The sequence below is a fragment of the Arachis stenosperma genome, chromosome 6, assembly GCF_014773155.1.
Source record: "Arachis stenosperma cultivar V10309 chromosome 6, arast.V10309.gnm1.PFL2, whole genome shotgun sequence".
Lineage (NCBI taxonomy): Eukaryota > Viridiplantae > Streptophyta > Magnoliopsida > Fabales > Fabaceae > Arachis > Arachis stenosperma.
This window is the reverse complement of record NC_080382.1, coordinates 13,238,748-13,258,183: the sequence shown is the minus strand read 5'-3', so window position 1 is coordinate 13,258,183 and position 19,436 is coordinate 13,238,748. Positions and strand designations below refer to the sequence as shown.

The window sequence follows — 19,436 nt, the reverse complement described above, 5'->3', positions numbered from 1 at the left end:
TAATTTACTACTTAAACGGAAGTGGGAGGTAACTATATATAAGATGGAAGAATTTTTAAGTGTATCGGTGTATATATATATATTTCAGTAATTTTAATCGTTCATTTTAATTATAAAAAATATATAATTAAGATTAACGATTAAAAATTATTAAAATACTGAATATATGGTATATTTGAAAACTTTTCTATAGGATGACATGCATAAGAAAATTAAAGAAATTGAATTTAATTTAAGGCTGAAAAGGAGAAATGTTTACTCAAGTACAACAATGACAATATCTTTATTTATATGTCCTGATTCATTATTATATAAATCGTGAAAAATTACTAAGATTTTACTATTTACACATAAATTGTGATAGATAAATACGGTTTAGAAATGAAAAAAAATGGGCATAAATCACCATAAATAACAACGGATTATGCATAAATAAGGTAAGTAGAAACCGTTAGGTTCTGACGGTTTATAAGTAAACTGTGTGAGTATAAAACTCCAAAGTTACCACAATTTATGTTTGGAGGTGTATAAATGGTGGAAACTCACCGAATTAGTATTAATTGTTTATTATATAATTTTTTAAACCAAAATTATAATTAAAAAAATAAAATTATCTAATATATTGGACCAACTCAATATAAATCAAATTTTTTATTTCTATTATAAAATATAAAAAAATTAATTATAAAAAAATCATATTATTTTTTAGGATTTAATTTTTTTTACTGTGTTTTCATAAAGTTTGCACAAAATTTACCTATCACATTGACTAAACTTATTTATTTAAGTAAAATTTATTTATGGACTCACCAAACTTGTTTACGTTTTAATACGATTTGAATTGTATTAGTATATTTTTATTTTTTAATCAATTTAATTTTATATAAATAATTAGAATTTTAAATTATAAAATTTGTATTAGTTTGTAATTTAAAATTTAAATAGACATAATTTAAATTAATAATTTATAAAATTGTATGTATTCGTATTATTGTACTCATATGATTTTTTTTTTACTATTTTACTCATATGATTAATTATATTTATTTAATTTAAAAAAATAACGATTGTTAATTTTTAACAAATAAATACCCTTATATTATTTTTAAATTAAATTTTTTAAAATAAATGTGTTTTTATTATTTTAATTTTTTAATTTAAATAAACATATTCGTATTACTTTAAATAAAATTTAAAATTAATATAAATAGGTTTATTTAAAATTTAAAATTTTAATATTTTAAATAAACATATTCTTATTATTTTAAAATTTTTTAAATTTAAATAAACGTAATCATATTATTTTAAATAAGTATATTCTTTTAATTTAAAAATAATATGAATGTATTTAAATAAAAAATTAACAACCGTTATTTTTTTAAATCGAATAAATATAATTAATTATATGAGTACAGTAATACAAATACATATAATTTTATAAATCATTATTTTAAATTATGTCTATTTAAATTTTAAATTACAAACAAATACAAATTTTATAATTTAAAATTCTAATTATTTAAATAAAATTAAATTAATTAAAAATAAAAATAAAAATATATTAAAATAATTTAAATCATTTTATTATTATTATTATTATTATTGTTATTGTTATTATTAGTATTAGTATTATTATCATTGTTATTATTTTTATTATTATTATTTTTATTATTATTGTTATCATCTCATTCATATTTATAAAAATTTTTTTTTTGTGACAGATAACAAAGATTTTTATATTTATCCATTTACATATTTTTTTATAAATTATAACATAGCAAGTAAGAGGATTTTATGATCAAAATTCTATCTTTATAATTCGTTTATATATATTACGTCTCATATATAAACTGTATTTACTTGTCACGGTTTATATGTAAACGGTAGAATGTGACAACTTACTACAATCTATATAATAATAAATCAAGACACGGATAAAAAAACTGCGACTATTACATTTGAGTAAACATTTTATTTTATTTTATTCAAGTAAATTATCCTTTAATTTAATGAGAGAAGTAGAATTGGTGGGAGGGAAAATATTTGAGGTTAAGAAAGATGATGATGATGATGTATGTATGTTGGTTAATGATTCTCAACGATTTGACAAGTCAATGATGGAATGCATGTGATGCAGAAACTTGAACTGACGTTTCAAGGAAAGGCTACATAGCCTGCCTTATGAATGAATGCTAATGGAATTCATTCACACTCTTTCTCTTTCTTTAAATTTGTGTTGTGTTGTGGCATTATGTTTTTCAGTCTGTTCTGAACTCTGATCTGAAACAATATATATATATAGTAGAAACAGTAGTGTATGTATGTGCATGCCACACCATTCACTCACTCTCTAACTTCCCTTCATTGCCACCCTTTTCCACCTGAAAACGCCTACCATCCATGCATACATATCTATCTATCCGTACACAATAATTCTCTTAACTAAAACGGTCTTCTTCTTCTAATTCATGCTTATAATAATAACAATCTTAATTGTTATAAAATAATAAAAATATTGTTATTTTTAAAAAAATAAAAATTCAGGTACAGTCAATTTTATGTGAAATTAATAATTGAGTATTGTTAAATAATTTGATTAAATTTTTATTTAATAACTCTTAATTATTAATTTTACGTAAAGTTAACTGTATCTGAATTTTTATTTTTTATTTTTTAAATTGAAAGTTGGTGAGTCACCAAAAAAAAAATTGAAAGTTGGTTTTGTACACCTGATTGATCAGTATGAGAGGACACGTGTCGGAAAATGATGAAGGGACTAGTTATGAGTTTTGACTAGTGAGGGGAAAGCATTTAAACACGTTTAGTGGGGGTCTCTCATGCATGGCACTCACTTCCACGTGCCATCACTCTCTCTTCTTCAATGGACATTCATCACATCACACTCTTCTTTTCTTACTCAAAACCCTTCCAATTTATTTACTTCATTCTTAATCATTTTAAAAAATTAAATTATTTCTCTTTATTATTTTTTAAATTTTCAATGCATTAAATTAAGGCTAATTTTTTATATAAAAAATATGGGTATTTTTATTAAAAATATAATTATTTAGTATAATTATATATAGATAAATTTTATAAATAAAAAGTCAACACACAAAATACGTATTACACGCATACTACGTATTAAACACATGTCAACATTTTAACTAATATATAAAATATGTATTGACATATTTTTTAAAATACTGTAATACATTTTAAATATTAATATTAAACTAAAATATTATTTATATCTCTATATTAAAAATAAATTCTGTTAAATTAAATTTTATAAAATGAAATGAAATATTTGAATCAAAGGCTACACAAGAATATTATTGATCCGATTTACTCTCTCTACACGTCTCTTCTCTCTATCAAATTGAAGTCTCTCTCATTCCTTTTGCCTTTTACTTGCTCTTATACACTGAGATTGTCATTGTGTTGATCCATCTCTCTCTCTCTCTCACTCTCTGAGGTTTTGGTCTGTTCAGTGGCCTTTTATAGACCCCACAGTGTTAACTCCAGTTAAGAGTGTGTAGCCAATGGCCACTAGGTACCACTCATCAATTTTCACCCTCTACCTTTTAATTACAAAATGCAAGTACAATCTAATTTTTCAATTCTTAAAATTCAATTTGTTCTTCATAAACACACAATAGTACACATAGTAAACTATTGCACTTATTATTATGTTCTACCTAGGTAATTGAATATAATTATAGAGAAAGATGAATATATATAACTTTAAAATTTTGGGTTATGTTCAATTTTTTCTCTAAAGCTCGTCATCTAATTCATTAATTTATATTTAACTTTTTAATTTTTGAATTCTGTCAAACTGCTGCCCTCGTTTCTTAAGTTATTTTTCTAGTATTAATTTCCATTCAATTCAATAATAATGTGTTACTAATTTGTAAATTTATTAAAATAAGATTTTTATAATATTTATAAATGTAAGATATTTTTCATTTATTTAACTTATATTTTGGAGTGAATTAGATATATTCAATTTTTTTAAACCCGGTAGTAAAGATGAAAAAATGATCATTTATATTGTTTGATGGAGTTTAATTTGTTTAGCATGAACTAGAAATCTAGCAAAGATAATTATTAAACACAATGAATACTATTATAATTAAAATTAAATACACTCAACTCAATTCTAAAAATTAGTTTATGGGTTGAAAAATATTTCACATTTATAAATTATTCAAAAAAAAATTTATATTTAAAAATGATTGTCAAGAATATAAATATTTGCAAGTAGGTGATTCAATAATATTAGGGCAAAATGTACAATTAAACCAAATGAAGGCCTAAATTACATAATTCTACTAAATTGAAAAACGTTACTTGAATCTCCTAAAAATACATTCTAATAGGAGTTAAAATTAATTTATGTTTAATAATTTTATATAAAAATAATTTTAATAAAATAAATATTATTTAGATAATATTTGTTAAAATTACTTTTAGATAGATAATTATTAAAAAAATATGATATTAAATTATAATATTATTTTTTAAAATTTATTATAATATCTTTTTATACTTTTTCTTGTATATTTTTTTTTATTTTATGTAGTAGTTTCTAATATTCTATTTTAGTATGCTATAATTTTTTATTATTGTAATAAAAATTAATATTTATTTATTTATTAACTTAAAAAATATAAAAATTGATAAGTATTCTTTTTTATAATAAAATTTTTATTAATATTTATATAGGTTGATTTCACATTAAATTTAATAGTCCAAATTCAATTTATAGATAGAACTCAATTTGCTAATAAATCGAAACAAACTCATTCAAATTAGTAGGGACGTATCTTGCATGTATAATTCGAATCACCCTGATTCAAACTATCCTAAGATTATATGCATGCATAATTCGAATTGGCCTCATTCAAATTATATAAGAATATGTTTTTGAGAGATTCAAGTAACATTTTTTAATTTGGTAAAATTGTGTAATTTGGACCGTCATTTAATTTAATTGTATATTTTACCTATAATATTAAATCAGATAAGATCTAATATTATATTAGAATTGAAATTAAATGTGCCTAATTCAATTCTAAAAATTAACTCTTGAAAGGAGAAATATAATATTATCTATAAGTAGATAATAGATCAGATATATTTTGATATTATATTAAAATTGAATATGCCTAATTTAACTCCAAAAATTAAATAAGCTTATGAATTAAAAAATACCACTACAATAATATATATTATTTTTTAGAATTATATGTGTAAAAAAAAAATTAAAATTTGACATTATTTTAACTATGAAAATATGTTAATAAAAATTTTGTCAAAAATAGTATTTTTAACATATAAGTAATTGTGAAAAAAATTTAAATCTTATTTTAATAAATATTAGCTGTCAAAAATAATTTGTTAGAAAAATTTGAGAATATATTTTCTGTGATATTTATTGACCATAAAATATTCTCAACAAAAATTTTAACAAAGAATGAGATGAGATCTTGAAACTGAAGAATAAATTGAGATTTTGATGATAAAAAATGAGTAGTATGATCCCAAACTAAGAGCAGTGTGATGTCAAAATTGACAGAGTCCAAAGAAAAAGAAAAATAGTGAAGTAAATTGAAAATAAATGAGTGTCAAAATTGAGGAGTAATTTTCTACGGTCAAATTATTCATTAAAAAAAATAGAAAATTTGATATTTAATTATAGTATGTTAAAAAATAAAGTGTTAAAATAACTCTATTTTCTTGTAGTATACCTTACATTTAATTATAAATTATTTAAAGACTTTATTCCTGAGAGAGATATATAAAACTTATAATAAACACTTAAAATTATATAGCTACAAGGATATACAATTACTTAAGGCAGTTGCTGAAGCACACTCAGATGAGGCTCCAGCTATCCCATCAATGATTCATGACTTTTGTATCTATATGTGTAACTTTAGACAAGTATGAATAAAAATAAAACTGTACAAAGAAAACTAAATATATATGGTTTCTATATGATGATGTAAATCACTTATTATCCGCTAGCTCCATTGTTTGTTAGCACTTCTTTTTCTTATTTAATTAATATGTTGAAAGTAGAATGGGGCTAGATGTCTCAAGTCTCCTAATGTGGCCAAGCTAAGTAGGAAAAAAAAAACAATGTGATGAGAGCAACCGCAATCAAACAAACCGACCCAACTTCATCCAAAACTAATCATAGTGTGATTCACTCAATAATATCAACCACTTCTGAAATTAAATTTATTATTTTATATATATATATATATATATAACATTCTAGTCATTATTATAATCGAGTATAATTCCTTTCGTTTCTTTTTTTTTAAATTGCTTTTTAGGTGCAATTTGTGGGAAGAGTTATGATGTATGATTCTCTAGATTTATAATAAGTAAGAAAAAGTATACTTTTAGAAATTAAATTTAACTAATAGTACTGAAATTCTTTGATGATTCAGTATATATATCTTTTTCTTCTCACTAATAATTAATAACATAACGAGAAAAAAACATTAAGAAAAGTAACAAATTAAGGAAAAGGAAAATCTCAACGTTGGCCACTGAATAATAATTAAGCAACCAACTTTGCTTGATCTGCCACGTCACAAGATCTTCTCATACGTAACAAATCATTGAAACTTTGGCTCCTCCCCCATGATTCTATTTTAATCCTTGATTTTGGAAAAGCAAAATATATACTATAGTTATTAATACCTCAAAATAGAAGTTTAAGGTCAACTTTATTGTCTTTTAGAGCATTAACACAAGAGTAGACCTTGTCAAATTGGGAAATTAAAGTAGTAGTTGTGACAATGCATGTTCTTTAAACTTTAAACATAGCTTGCCTATGGTTTTGGGGACATCATGTCTTATATATATATTCTTTCACTTATATATAGTTAATTAAAGGAGCAAAAGTGATTATATACCCCAAAGATTAAGGAAGGTTTATTGGAAAAAACAGTTTTCATGAACTAGGAGACGTGAATTATCTTGCTAACTTAATTGGGTTAGCAAAGTTAAAAAGAGCCAGCCTTTTATCTTTGTCACATTTATTTCCTGTAAAGTTGATTAATCATGTCAAAATACTATTTTTGAAATATTTGGTAGATTATTTATGCATAAGAATATATATATCTTACTATTTTTTAGATAGTATGTGATTAGGAGCTTAAAGAAATTATTTTGGTACAATACTTGGAGACACTCAAAATCAACTATTAAACTCAATCCTCTTTAGAATTGTTTGTCACTTCCAAAAAAAAAATCCAAATATATAAACTAAATAATATTTATAAACATCTTAAGTCCAATACATTAAGATGTTATGCACACACATAATATTTAAGGTTGCATCAACTACTTGACTTAGTCAAATCTCGAATTCTAATGTGTTTATTGCAATGCATACATGATAATAAGAGTAGTTAGAATTTCGATTTAAATCTTAAAATCTTCTGATATTACGATTTTAAATGAGTCAATTAATTTTATAAAATTTTTACTAGATTTGACGATTTTACAATTTAAATCTTGTTAAAATTTTAGGTTTTACGTATTTAATTTATTTTTTTAATTTTACGTAAAATTTCGATTTTGTCTACCTTGATGATGACCACTAGACCAAGATCTTGCATGCAACCTCTCACTTTTCAACTAAATATGTGAAAAAGGTTTGCTTGTTGGGCCTCAAGTTTGGGCTTTGGATAAACCCCTCAACTTTTGCAAAGCACAATGCTTTAGTTGCAAATATCTCGAAAGATAAATATTTGACATCACATGACCTATTTTTTATGGATATGAATTAAAATGAAATCACGATAAAGATGATCAAAAAGAGAAAAAGAATTAACATAATTGGCAAGTGGGGAATCTGAAGAATATTATTTTCAAGTGTGCATGAGACGATTTTTAAAGCATTTCTTTTTCTTTTCTTGATTGGACCCAACCAACCAATTAATCAATCAATAAGCCTTTTACCAAGAAAGTATATCCGATTTTCCACCAGTTTAATGCATGGTTTCATTTGACACATATCTAGTTTTAGATCATATACTATTAATAATGTAACTAAGATGACCTAGTAATAGTATATAGAGAGAACATCAAAATCCAATGGTCATGAAATTAAATCCAGCACACAATTGAATTCATTTCTTAATGATGACTAGTCAAGAATCTGAAGGATACATACACTGATCATGTTCTTTGGTTTATTGCCATAATATACAAAAGATTTAAAAAGAGATGAAGTAAGTTGCATTGTTTCCTAAAATGTAGTGAAAATTGACAACACAAACCCAGAAAGCATGCATATAGTACTATTGAATCCTTAAAACCCTCCAACACAGGAAAACAGGAATATAAGAGAATGAAGCAGAGGGAAATAACTATGGGGGAGGCAATGACCTGAATCAATGTTCATATTATTTGGACAAAATAATTCAAATTAAATAAAAAAAAATTGGCCAAAAAGAGGAAGTGTTTTGGGAGACAAGCATGGGGTTGTCTTGTCATATCAACTACCTCTATGTCTCCCTCATTACAATATTGCTGCTCAATATTTGATTTACCTTATTGCCCCTCCAATCTATCTTACAAAGAATAGTTAAAAATCCCTTGTTAAGGGACTAGCCTAAGCATATATGACATCAAAGGTAAAGTGTTCTCTCTGTGTTGGAATTTGTTTGGTAATAAAGTTAGTTTTTTTTTTTTTCTTTTAATTGATTGCAATTTGAAATCCAATGTTACCTATGAAGTATTCATCATATTCAAATTGTTACTTTGTAGAGGATTTAACATAAATGCTGCCTTACAACTAAAGAAAATTGTAATAGTTTTTACTAAAAGAACATAAAAGATTTTAAGTTTATGTTTTTACCTTCATTTTTGTTAGAAATGATGCTAAAGAATAATAATGTTATGAACTAGGACCAAGAGCCCACTTATGTTGGTCTATGACAAGCCCAAATATCGTGTTTACAATTCATACTACTTGTTCCTCGTTTCCCTAATGATTATGGTCAAGTTTTAACAACTTAAAATATAAAAACTTTTATTAATAGTCTAAATAAGTTATTTTGTATTTGGATTTTTAGTTATAAAAATACTTATTTTAAAGTTGTAGCGTTTGGATAAATAATTTAAAAAATATAATTTTTTTTCACAAAAAATGGATATTAAAATAATGATGATGATAAATACTTTTCAATATTAAATGTTGATTTTCTATAACCTAATCACTAAGATTATAATTGTTTAGACAATTAATTCTTTATTTGCTCTCTTATTAGTTCCATTTTTTAGGTAGAAAATGTTCTTTCACTTCATATTTGCCGTTAACGGTGTTCTTGTATATGGTAAATAGTAATAAAATTTTAATTCACAATAATCTTGATGACAATGCCAAATAAATTATTGTGTAATTAGTGTTTGCTGTTTAATTGTGTATGATATAGTAGATAAAAATAAAAATAAATGTGAAATGTGTGTCAATATATATTTTGTTGCTGTTTTTTGTTTTTTTTTTTTACTTCTATTAGATTTTCTTCCTCTTTTATTGGGTCAAGAACTTGTTATAACTAACTATAAAAATAATAGTAACTATATAAAAATAAAATTGTTTTAAAATGATGGTGGATGGTCAATATTTTTGCTAGATAAATTATTACGTGAAAATAATGATAGAAGGTCAATGTTTCTAGCAGATGAAACTTTAGGTGAAGATTACTGGAGGACCAATATTTTCAGTATTTTTTTTCAGAACCACGAATGAAAGTAGATTTTTTTGTTTTGAGGTCATTTTTTTTTTACCAAAATAATAGAATGACTTATCGAAAAAGAGAAGTTATATATTTTTACTTCTTAAAAAAGCTATGAATTAACTTTTTGAAAAATTAAAATTTTTTTTTCAAAAATAGTGCCAAATACACATACGGTGACTTCTGCTACTTCCCAACGTCCTCTATATCCCTGAAGATTAAAGTTATTCCATTGGTGTGTCTTTGACTATGTCAGCATAATTAGCTACAATGGATAATACTTGATAGTGGTTCATACTTAATACCTTATGAAACAAGATATTGTATTGGAAAAAGCTTCTTGATATTATTAATTAATATATATGTATGTATGCTAATATACATCAAAAGTTGTATAATTTGCAACCATTTCCACAAATGCTTGAGGGGTTATAATATGCTTGCTGCCTGAGATTTGGAAACAAGAATATATATATATATATATATAAGGTTTCACAAGCACAAAAGTATACACGATATGGGAATCATTGGTTTATTTCATATGAAAAAAACTATAAAGAAAATGTGAAGACCTATCTTGTGTAACTACATACATTCATTAATAAATTCACTAGTATCTCAGGGACTCAGTTATGATCTCCTTCCACTTGTGCAAGTTGAGTGTATGGGGTTCACATCTTAATTCATGATAGCTGCCCACATGAAAAAGCATAATGATCATAATCCTGTTATGAAGGGAATTAATAAGATCAAAATAAGGGATTATATATAAAAAATTGTGTATATATGACAGTTCTTTTCAAGTAAGCCACTGAGTCTATGATTAGTGCTATGCAAGAAACATCTTACAACTTTATTAGAAAATTCAGAATGGTTACAAACATTTTACATATCATTCTTAATGAATGCAGCTAAATAAGTGTATATATACATAAACACAAAATTGTATACTTGGAAAAAAAGATCAGTTCTATATGCTTTAACCGCTTATCCTTGAGTTTTAAGGAACCAAAGACATGGTCGATGAACCAAGACCGTGTTATCAGAGTGTGATTAATGGCCCAGATTCACTCGCTTTCAGGTTTCCATTTGTTCCTGTTATAACAGTATAACAGTCTAGCATCAATATTCAAGATCAACCATAAAACTGAATTGAGCATTCAATTAATTTGTTTTGATATTTCAGATAGATATATGCCACCATTGTAAGCTTTAATTTTAGGTAGAATTTCATAACAGAATTGTTCATACATAAGATTGAAGATTGATCTTCTACTAAAGAACCTAATGTGAATAATAACAAAGCATCAATGGGTCACACTTTGTATTCTGTCACAACAGAACCCTATAATCCATCAACACCATTTTTTGAATTCTTAAATGCTAATCTAACATCGAAGAATAATTTGAACTGATTTGGGTGGGATGAATGTACCAAACTATGCTATAGTGCAAGACAAAGGTGACACATGAGAACTACCACTATGGACTCTCTGGTCTCTCCCTATAAAAATTGATTTAATTCAAATGGACTATTAGTCCATGTATCAGATATTAAACTGATAAGAACAGGAGACAAATAATGATTATGCAGTTCTTATAGGCTGGAACAATGCGACAATTAAGGTTATTAATAATATGATATGAGAAATGACGAGAAAGGTTTAGGACCACCAGTCAAGTTTTCTACAGCAATTTTAACTGGTGTACAATCTTTCTCATGCTATTTACCTGATAATGCACCAAAAATACAACATCATTTTATAAAACATTACTATCTCCATCATTTCATTATTGACATATATATTGGGTGGGGGATCTTAAATCAATAAATACAATTCCAGAAAGAGAGAGAGTAACCGATGAGGTTCAAGGGAAGCAAAGTTAGTCCTACATCGCTTGTTCTTAGCAAGACACGAGCGTTCATATAATCAAAGAGTGAAAGAATAGAGCACGACCTTACTTGAACAGGATCTGTTCTATAGGCTCGTACAACTGTATCCTTGAGTTCTAAGGAGACAGGAACCGCAGTCTGGTTGATGAATCATGACCGTGTGATCAGAGCGTGATTAATGGTCCAGATCGAGTCCTCCTTGGAGGTTTCCATCTGTGGCAGTGGAGGATCGTTCTCGCCGTATCAACTGCGGTGGGGTGGTCACACGGTTGTCTGACAGACCACACAAAATATTTTTTCTCATTACAACAAATTTGCAAAATGATCTCTTCACTCGAGAATTTTTTTTTTATAATTTCGAAAAAGAAAAAAAAACAAATAGACGTTTATTTTAGAGGAAGAAAAGGGGCTAAATTTTCAGATAAGGGATTGCACATTTTGATTTACCTGGCAACGGAAAAATAGAAAACCATTGGAATGGTGTTGAACTTGCATGGGGTCCACCATGGAAGCTTCGTTGGTGATGAGTCCTCTTGTCGGAACGGTAAATACAAATGAAGCACATTGCGGTGGCAACTGGCAAGTGTTTTTTTCTTTTGCTTTTGATTTTGGACACACAAATGCTTTGGTTTCTCATCAAAAGCATCATAACTCGTAAGTCACAACACTGCACTACTCATCGAGGTCAGGGGGACTTGCCACGCTCAATGGGTAAGAATGGAATTTCTACCCTCTTAATGGACACGTGGCAAATGGCATGTTTCGCTGGTCCAGTCAGATCATTTCTTTGGGTTTTCGCCATGTCCAAACCCAACACTAGAGGTGTACATGGTCCGACTCGATCCGATGATTCGATTCGGTCCCAAATATTTTAGAGATTAATTTAATATGATTTTATCGGGTTTAAAATTGGGTAAGGGTCTCAAAATTAGATTCGGTCATTATTTTGAGTCGAGTTCGAGCAATAGCTCGGGTCACTCGAATTCGGCCCGGTGATCCAGTCATCATATACAATTAATATTTTGTGTTATTAGTAATGGATGATGGTTATTTTTATGTGAAATTTAAATATTGTAAACCTTAATATTTTGTATTATTAGTTATTATAAGATAATAAGTTAATGTTTTATGTTTAAAATGTATAAGATTTTAGACTAATGTATAATATTGTGTTATTTGTATTGATTTAAATATTTGGTGTTATTAAACAATATTAGTATTGATTATGGTTATGCTTTAATTTCAGATAAGGGTTTGTTCTTGTTATATTTTTTAAGTGAATTTTACTATGTGAATTGTGAAATAATGGTTGGAGATTAGGTGATTTTTACATGTCAAAGACCCGATTTTCACTCGACCCGAAGGTGCATAGGTTTCATCGGGTATAGAATTGGGTTAGGGTCTAAAAATTATACCCAATCTATATTTCGGATCGAGTCTAAGTTAAGTCAAACCCGGTGTGGCCCGACCCATGTACACCCCTACCCAAGATCAACTTCTTAGTTCATTAATTCTTTAAAAAGAGAGTGATACTTTAAATAGATCTCAAGAAATTTGTCAGTCTAATAGATTTATCTTTTAAAAAATTAACTAGGTTTTGGAATTTTAAGATTATTAGATATATGTTATATAAGTCTTTTAACTAGGTTGAACCGGTTGACACGACATTCTCTATTCTATGTAAAAATTGTACGTGTAACATGTCGGTATTAGGTAAAGTAACACGATGTCATTTTGGGACAATGTAAAACGACGCTATTTTGAGAGGATAGATACATTTTCACCTTTGTTTTCTGATTCTCAAAATTTCGATATTTTAAAGTCAAATAAGTCCCTTAAAATTTTTATCATAAGTCAAAAAGTCCTTGAATTTAAGTGGATACGTTGTATAAAAAAAATTCTTCCTCTTTCTTTCTTTTTGTTTATTACAAGTATCCCAAAAATTCACCTAGATTTTATGAGCTAACCTTTTATAGACAGTATGTTATAGGTGTAGATTAAGAAAAAGTTGTGAAGTGGTTACGAATAGGTATTTGATAATAACAAAAACAATGTAAGTATTTGAAATTTTTATTCTGTTGTGATGTTTTTGTATTGTGTTAGTTGCTTGGTTAATTTGTGACAGAATTTTATGTTTTGGTATTTAGATGAGTGAAGATATAGTATCTGTATTTTACCATTTTAAAAATTGTTAGAGACAACAAAGGAGTATTTGTGAATATTAATAAAGAAAGTAAAAAATTTTCTCCTAATGGACATTAACTTGATCTATTTTTTTGACCTATAAATTTTTTTTTTTTGGACTTAAGACTTAAGTTACTATGATCCCACTTCTGCTAACTTAAAATCTGGTATTCACCCAATTCATGGAGATAAAGAGATCAAAATTCTGCAAAAGAATAAGATGCTAAATGAGAATACTGACAAATTCTAATTGTTTGATTGAAATTGTACTTGAGATTTGTCATTTTATGTGCTTGAAATTGCATACTTTAACATACTTTGAATAATTTTATCATAATTTCATTCTAATTCTGGTTCTAGTTGCTTAATTCGAGGGGACTAATTTGACATATATACTATAAATTTAGGGACCTTTTTTACTTATAATAAAAGTTTTAAGGAACCTATTTGACTTTAAAACACCAAAGTTTTGAGAAATAGGAAACAAAGGTGGGACGTATCTATCCCCTCAAAATGGCGTCGTTTGGCGTTGTCCCAAAACAACGTTGTTTTAGCCACGTGTCCAGGGACTAATGTGTCTTGAGAGCGACGCGTGTTGTTTTACCTGACACGTCACATCTACAACCTCCACGTAAAAGAAAGATTGTCGTGTTAACCGCTTCAACCTGACTTGGGGACCTATATATATATGTCATATATATAGTAATCTTGGGGACCCGAAACTTAATTAATTTTTTTGACGGACAAATATGTCGGATTATAAATCTTTAGGGACCTATTTAGGATATTATTCTTTAAAAAAATGTAACAAATGTTAGAATGGGACCATTAAAATGAGTTAAGTTTACATACTTATTTATTTATTTAAATTAATAAATTTTCTCTTTAGTATTAAATTTATTTAAATTTTAGATTAAATAAATTAAATTCGATCAACCCAAAAAATGACAGATTATACAAACTAGTACGTGGAATAAACAAGCCGTCTGTTTAAATTTTTTATATTTTTTAAATAAAAAATATTTTTAACTAATATTATTTTTAATTTGATTTAAAAATTCGATCTATCTACTAATAAAATATTATTTATTTAATATTTTTTATTTAAAAATAATATTTTTATTAAAATATTTTTTAAAAAATAAAATAAAAAATTAAATCTGTTAACGCATCATATTAATTATAAATAGTCTAACTTAAAAATTGTTTATCCATAAACAAAACGGATTTGTTTAATCCACCAATTTAGGTGGGGTGTGCCTAAACAGGCCGGAATAGCCTGCTTGATAATTGTAATGGAAAATTTAAATAATATCTAATGTATGTAATAATTTAGGTGGAAATTGTCCATTTCATGTAAAGTTGATATCTGAAAATCGTTGGATAAATTGATTGATTTGACTAAATTTTTATTTAACGGCTCTTAGATATCAATTTCAGGTGAAGTCGACTTCACCTGAGTTTTTATTAATAATTTATTAACCAATAATAAATTAGATTAATCTTTAATTTACCAAATTAAAAAATATCATAAAAATCGAAAAAAATTCTTAACTGGATTGCCGCCATAAACGCCCATTGGAAATTAAACTCAAATGAGATAAATGAGGCGATTTAATTAAAAATGTTACGACAATTATGACACCAAAATCTTGATTGAAAACATTAATTGAAATATTGAATTATGGTTTATCTATTGGACCAAAATCACTCATTTACATGTCATCATATGTCATTATTTTCTTATATCCAATAAGAAGACAATTTGAAGACATAACACAAAAACGGCAGACTCATAACCATGGTTTTTGAGGGGGCAAATGTGCAATGTATCTCATCTAGTTAAGTCAAAACCACTTACCATACTTTTATTAACTGCTAAATAGTACAAATCACGTGTTAATTTTTACCATGTTTGCCATTGATGCATGCACTTGGCACGGATAATCCTACTGAAAAAAAAAAAAAGAAATCTTGAATCGCGTTTCTAATAATTTCAATTAATGAGAGTCATGACTATGTAACAAAGTGGATCCCTTTTTTGCTTCTATAAAGAAGAATTGCAGAATGGTAGCCAGGCCCTAAGAAAAGCAAAGAGAACATGGGTAGTAGTTTGAATTTCCCATATTTATTTTCATCTATAACTCCAAAACTGCCCCTATATTTTCTTTAATTAGGAATTGGCACAGTGCTATAAACAGAGAGAGAGAGAGAGAGAGAGAGAGAGAGTGTAAGAGAGAGAACATCATACACTACAGGGGTGTGGCAAAAATCTCATCTTTTTGCTTCCTTTAAATTCAGAAGCAAAAAAGACCATCTGGGTTTTGATCTGAAGGGGCTTGAAGGAGAAGGAAGATCAAGAATTTGGTAGATGATACACATGTTTATACATACATGAGAGAATTAGTTATTTCATCACTACCACATTACTAATTGAATATAATGATAAAGCTTGTTGGGTTGAAATCAGTGATGTTCTTGGTGGTGTTGACCATGGCACTCCTTGTTCTGCCACTGGTGTTGCCGCCGCTGCCGCCGCCGCCGACCATACTCATGTTTGTTCCTCTTCTGATAATCCTGATTCTTGTGGCCTATGCTTTTGCATTTTCTTCCAAACATGACCCTGAAATGGTCTCCCATTACTATAATAATCTATGCTGTTAATTTCTCTCTTTGGGAATACACAAATTTCAAATGGAGATTATTGCATGCATGCATTCTATTCATTAGTAATATTAACTACTAATGTATTGGATTTGTTGTGTAAAGACTAATTGAATAGTCCATTCTTTTTATTTTTATTTTAATCTTTTATTCTGCTATCTCTCTCTCTCTCCCTCTCCTTTGAGGATTATCTTTTATGAGCCCAGAAAGCTGGTGCTTTAGATTGTTGACTATCTGAGCAATGTAGGTGATTTATTTAACAATAGGAAGCATTATTTTCATATTTTGTTAACATATATTATTTCTTTAATTTTCTGTTTAGGTAATGCGTTTGATTATATCAATAGTGTAAAAGAATTTAGACTGTCATCCAATTGGCAAATATTTATGTTTATAAGATGTTTAAGATAGTAGAACTTTTTTAACATAGATCATATTCTGGATAAAAATTAAAACTTTATATGGTGACTTGTAATTAGTCAAATTTTTTCACAAGGTTTATATAATTGTTATTGCACATTGCTGTAAAATTCAACTCCAGTAAAACTAAAAGCAAGAACATAGAGTTATGGAAGAAGTATTATTTTAAAACTTAAATGTTCATATTTATTATTTATAATTACTGATGGAAAAATAGTTTGAATAATTTTTATTTGAATACAAAATTAAAAATTATTAAAATAATTTAATATATTTGTTTTACATCATATATATTAACATTTTAATCATCATTTTAAGATAAAATTATTTTAACTAATTTGATATGAGTAGCAATTTTGTTTTTGTTTAAATACGAAAATAATGATAAAATAACTAAAAATAAAGTAGAATGTTTTGAAAAAAAAGTTTTTCTATGATGTACGGAAACATTAATTATAAAATTTTTTTAGATAAATTATAATAATATTTTAATATTTTATTTATATTAATGTATATTTAATTTTTTAGATATTTTATGTTTTTTAATTATATAAAATATTTAAACAAATCTCTGTATAAATAATAACACTATTTCTAAATTCATTTTTAACATATAAATTAGCAATAATATTAGACACACTAACATATAATCATATTTAAATAGAAATAAAAAAACTTTTTTTTGTTATTAACAAGAAGAGAGGAGTGTAAAATGCTACAATACTAAAATATGTCTCAGAAGAAAACAAGTGAAAGAACTGAGAAAGTAGCAGAAAGAAAGAGACGGAGAAAACGAAGAGAGTCAAATCAAAATTGAAGTTGGTTCTCTTTCACCCGTTGCAAGGTTGCATTGTGATTCTCAATTTGTTTCATGCACCGACATGGCGACACGTGTCAGGCACAATCAGCACCTGGTTTGCCTCACTTTTGTTTTCCAAGTAAAGGCAAAGAACAAAGGAAAGTGACAAGTCATTGCAAAATATCATGCTCTCCTTCTACTCATTCCTATTCTTTCCTTTCAAGTCTTTACATTTTCGGGTAATTCTTTTTGACAATTTATCATGGGATATAGATTATAGAACGAGCAACAACCCAATGAGGGTATGAATCATTTTCACACTTCACATGCCAACTTCTTTGTTGTTTCACTTTTAATGCTAAAATTTGTAATCAAAACTTATGTAGTCTCCTCATGTAGCCCATTATAGATTTGATGTTAATAATTGAATCTCATTAGCAAATCCTCATAAATATATTACAAATTATTCTTAGTTTCTTTCATCCTTAAAAAAAAAAAGAAAAATCCTAAACGACTCTTAACAGACTCTTAACAAAAAAAATATCTTGTTTGGTCCTTAATTTTTATTTTTATGAGACTGATTAGTCTCTGTACAAAAAAAAATTAATATTTTATTTTTTTGACACAAAAATTCATCAGTCCCATAAAAATAAAAATAAGAGCCAGAAAGGATATTTTTTTTGTTAAAGACCTCGTTGTCCCTTCAAGATAATTGTCAAGGGTCGGGTTGGGTATTCACTCTAAAAAAAAATGAATAAATATTTTTATAAAATATCTTCTAAATTTTTACCATTTATGTTAATTTTTATGGACATTCCATTAGCCAGTATCAAATTTTAAACTCTTAATTGATATACTCACATATGATTGATCCTTCTTTCTTGAAAAAAGAAAGAAAGAAATGCTTGAGATTAAAGATTTGTTAGGTTGGTGCAGTAAAAGTTTATTATAATCGTTTGGTAAAATTATAGGTATGAAAGTCTCAAAATTGGGGATGTGATAATGACAATTCATAATGCAAGTTTCTCAATTCTTATTTGGCTAATGTGACCATGTATCATTTTTCACGTTTTTGGTTCATTAGGTGAAACTTTAAAATTAAAAATTTAAGAATGTAAGTTTTCACCTAGATGAACTAGGAAGCTTCGTGCATTAGTTGATGAATTAGTTGATGAATGTCAATTTGGACTAAAAAAAACAAGTATTGAACAAAAGATTGTTATATAGAGACAAAAACCAGGACACAAAATATAAATACAGGAATCACTGTACTTGAAACGTGGAGTGGGATACATTAATACGGATAATGAATCAGAAATTTCAATAATATTACTTTGAAGATTTACGTGTCAGCACATCATTATTCATATAGCGCGCTACTCCATGTCAGCATTAAAATGTAAATGTGACTCGTGCTCTTCATCAGTTAGTCTATTCATAATAAAACTAAAATGATTTGAATGTTTGTAGATCAATGAACGAATGGTACCAACTCCAATTTATGATATTCTGATGAGCGCCTAAACGATGATGACTTTCGGACACCAAAATTGTACTGCAATGTAGAAACAAAAAAGGTTCAATTCACACATCATAAATAACCATTTAGGCAAATATAGAATGTGCACCTGAGCCATCAGGATGCCACATTTATTTTGTCACATGGACCACTTATTCTTTCTTTCCAAATCATTCCAACAGGACC

The 19,436-nt window shown here is 26.9% G+C and overlaps 1 long non-coding RNA gene, 1 other non-coding gene and 1 pseudogene across 2 annotated transcripts; 1 reads left to right on the top strand and 2 right to left on the bottom strand.

The window, feature by feature from the left end:
- Positions 1–10,223: 10,223 nt before the first annotated feature.
- On the bottom strand, positions 10,224–12,077 carry LOC130936207 (uncharacterized). Its single transcript, XR_009068078.1, has 2 exons — positions 10,722–12,077; positions 10,224–10,462 (listed from the first exon to the last, which is right to left on the bottom strand). It is a non-coding gene; the product is annotated as an uncharacterized LOC130936207 (long non-coding RNA).
- Positions 11,195–11,365, bottom strand: LOC130936997 (U2 spliceosomal RNA; annotated as a pseudogene).
- LOC130938699 (small nucleolar RNA U3) lies at positions 11,724–11,947 on the top strand. The gene has a single exon (XR_009069854.1). It is a non-coding gene; the product is annotated as a small nucleolar RNA U3 (small nucleolar RNA).
- Positions 12,078–19,436: the final 7,359 nt, after the last annotated feature.